The 3,692-nt window shown below is 48.3% G+C and overlaps 1 pseudogene; it reads left to right on the top strand.

Annotated features, from left to right (window-relative positions):
- The first annotated feature begins 2,640 nt into the window (after window positions 1-2,640).
- Window positions 2,641-3,692, top strand: LOC144819608 (mitotic spindle assembly checkpoint protein MAD2A-like; annotated as a pseudogene).

The raw sequence follows: 3,692 nt of genomic DNA, 5'->3' as shown, positions 1-3,692 counted from the left end.
AAATCCAGCGGACCGCGTCAGTACGGGCCCACTCAAATGTCGACAGACTCAGTCATAGTACCTTTTACTTGGGGTGGCCGGCACGGATGTGCGAGCCGGTTCCGGTGATCATCGCGGTGCAGAAAAGAAGTGTTGCAAGACGTGTTGTCCTTCGATGCAGTGCAGGCAGCGGCCCGTTGGCAGAGTTGGTGGATTCAAGGCTGCATTGCAGGGCGAGACGGTGCTTCGATGCGGTGCTGGCAGCTTGCGGACGGCGAATGAACCGGAGTTCGGGAGCTGGCATCGATCAGTGCGGACAGCGGTGCGAGTCGGGCGGTGCGTCGCAAAGCGTGCGAGGCAGTGCCCAACTCCGGTGGGGTCACAGGACTCGAAGTCAGCAGCAGTGACCGCATCGGTCAGACCAGTTCGATTTGGTGTAGCGAGGCATTGCACGTCGCAATGTCTACCAGTCGCGGTACAGGCTACGGCTCAGTGACAGCGTCAGAACGGAGTCGCTGAGCGCAAAGCTTGCATTGTTCGAGGCAGGCGGTGCTTGATGCGGTGCCTACAGGACACCGGGCCAGTCGTGAGAGTTGGTCACAGCTCCCTGCCTCTGTAGCCACTTGTTTCCAGCAGCAATTCACAAAGGCTGGTGAAGTCCACTAGTCCTTGGACTTCGGTCAGGGGCAAGCTCTCTTCCAAGCCCTTGGAGATCTTTGCACAAGTTGAAAGTAAAGTCCACAAAGTTATTTCTCCTCTCTTTGGCAGTCAGGCAACCACTGCAGGCCAATCCCCCAAGCAGCACTTCAGCTTGGGAATAGTCTCTCCTCAGTTTCTTCATGTTCCTCTCCTCAGCAGAAGTTTCGTCTTGTAAGTCCAGAAGTGATCTAATTTCATGGGATCAGGGTGCCAATATTTATACCCCAAAATCCTTTGTTCTCTGAGGGGAGAGGGGCCTGTGCCCAGTTCAAGCCAGTTCTGAAGCACTCTGTTTACCAGACTTCTCCTTTCCTTTCACAGCGTAGGGCAGGCACATCAGACACGCCACAGGAGGTGGAGCCAGCATTGTGGAAGGCAAGTACATTCCTGGAGCACTTTGCTGACAGTCTTCCTTCTCTTCTTTCAGTATGCAGGGCAGAGACCTCAGACGCACCACAGGGGGTGGAGCCAGCAATGTAGAGGGAAGGCCCAGCCCTATTCAGGTCCCAGGTGCAACTACTCCCTCCAATCTAGATGCAGATCTCCCTATTCACCATCGGGCTGCCCCAGCCTGTCTCTTGGAATCCCCCAGCCCTGTCACTCACAAAACCAGTCAAAGGAATACACAACCTCGCAGAGGCTGGCTCAAATGGTTAGACAAGCAAATACCTACTTTCTAAAAGTGGGTATTTGCAAACACAGAATATTAAAATAAACTTCACTAAAAGATGTATTTTATTATTCTGAGTCCAGGCATACTAAACTCTAATTTCTACCATGTTGTCTGAGTCTGCTAGGATTATAGACATGTAACAATCAAGCAGCCCATTCCGGCCTATGGAGAACAGGTAGCCTTGCAATAGTGAAAAACGAAAATTGCTGTAATTCACTATTAAGACATGCCACACACATCAGGGCTTGTCCTACCTTATACTTACAATGCACCCTGCCCTTGGGCCTACCATAGGGGTGACTAATATGAAGAAAAGGGAACGTTTAGGGACTGGCAAGTGGGTGCACTTGCCCAGTCAGCATGACAGTACCAGACTGCACGCAGGCTCTGCAATGGCAGACCTTAGACACATTTTACAAGGCCACTTCTGTGGGTGGCACAATCAGTGCTGCAAGCCCACTAGCAGCATTTGGATTTACACGCCCTAGGCACACTTAGTGCACTGTACTAGGGTCTGAAAAGTAAACCAAATATCCAATCAAGAAACCAATAATCAATACATCAATTTACAGTAGGGAGCACTCGCACTGAGGCACTGGACAGCAGTTGCACAGTGCCCAAAGCATCTAACACCAGCAAAACCACATGAGGCAACAGCAAAAATGGAAGGGAGACCCACGCCAATGGTGCCAGGTCTAACAGCTGTCAGTTGGAAGAAAATCTTCAGTGCGGGCCTTCAACCGCAGATATGAAGCAGTTGAGTGGTCTGGAGACTGACAGGGTTCTTGGATTGTATAAAATAAACACATCTCTTAGAGAAAGCTGCTTTGATTCCTGTCACCGCACATGCCATCCATGAATCCCAAATCACAAAGGTAGCTCCAGATTTATCAAAGACAGCAGTTAAGTTCTCTGATGTCCCTTATACATCATCCCTGATACAGAAAAGAGAAGGGGCTAGCAGTGATTACAAGGAAGACAATATTCATCGTTCGAAAAAATATGCCCCAATCAAAGGGTTTAGAAATTGTTGCTCTCCACCTAGATTCCTAAGGGTCAAACTACCTCACTCACCGTTGTCATAGGTTTTTATTCAGTTGAGTGGAGCTGAATGTTTTTGGACTAAAAAAATATCTTTCAATCCTGGACACTGCGTGTGAGCTCCTCTTGGTCAGCGAGGAGTTCAGATTGTGAGTGACATTACATTGAAGCCAAATTGTTTAAAGGCGAACACATACGGTATCTCACATGTTAGATTGGGGCCAAATGCACAGGAGTAAATGGGAACGATGTCCCACCAGCAGCTCGCTCAGGAGGGCATCACTTTGAGGGCCAGCGTGCAAATTGTGGCTGAGTTCTTCTCATTTTGCATTAACAGCATTTTATATTAGCCGGGAATCTCCTGATATGAGAACTTCACTTCCATGAAAAAATATGAACTTGCATTACTTTTGATGATTAAATCAGAGTTGAAAATGTACCTTACAAATCTGTTGGATAAGCCTGAAGATTGGTTGTTCTGTTCAGAAGTTAGTGGTAGTGAAAAGTAGTATTGAAAATCTTGAAACCCTGGATAGGTGGCAGTTCGAAATTCAATGTGGCAAGACGACAAAGGGTGAAAGGGCCCCTTAGAGAAAGCAAGAAAAAGTTTTCTGAGAAGAAATTCAATTTACCCTCCAATAGATTAGCCACAGTTACTTTTCTGCTTGTATGTTTGAGTTGTTCATATAAACAGGCAAGGATCTGGATGTTCCAGAGAAATAGGAGGAATCTGGAGCAGTGGTTTAACAGCGGATGTATGACATGACAACGCGGGCTTTTACCCCGCGATGCCATTACGACGCTGCTTTTACAACACAAGTCGTTAAAACGACTTGCGCTGTAGGCACTGGATAGTGGAATAGTTTAATTTTCTATTCCAACTCCAGCCGACGTTACAGTAGGGAAGGTGTTGGAATAGAAAATTAAACTATTCCTTCTTCTGTAACGACTTGCGTTGTAAAAGCAGCATCGTAATGGCAGTGCGGGGTAAAGCCCGCGTTGTCATGGCTGCTTACCTTAACAGCGGGCCCTGCAGTGCAGGCAGACCCAGAGCTCCAGGGGATTCTTCCCGCACTGTGCGCTGGTGGTGGGCCACTAGCCTCAGGGGCTCCTGACTAGGTCCGGAATGTGGAGCTCCCCCTCCATGTGCTTTGCATGGGGGCCCCCTGAAGTTTCTTTACGGCACTGAACTGGAACCCATCTTGTCTCTAATTCTGAAGAAGTCCGTCTTCGATCATTCACCAGCACAATTCGCAAAGTTACCAGCACGGTTGCTTACAAAAGATGGGATTGGTATTAA

The sequence above is a fragment of the Lissotriton helveticus genome, chromosome 2_1 (genome assembly GCF_964261635.1).
Source record: "Lissotriton helveticus chromosome 2_1, aLisHel1.1, whole genome shotgun sequence".
Classification (NCBI taxonomy): domain Eukaryota; kingdom Metazoa; phylum Chordata; class Amphibia; order Caudata; family Salamandridae; genus Lissotriton; species Lissotriton helveticus.
The sequence above is the reverse complement of the archived record's forward strand: the minus strand, read 5'-3'. Positions and strand labels throughout refer to the sequence as shown.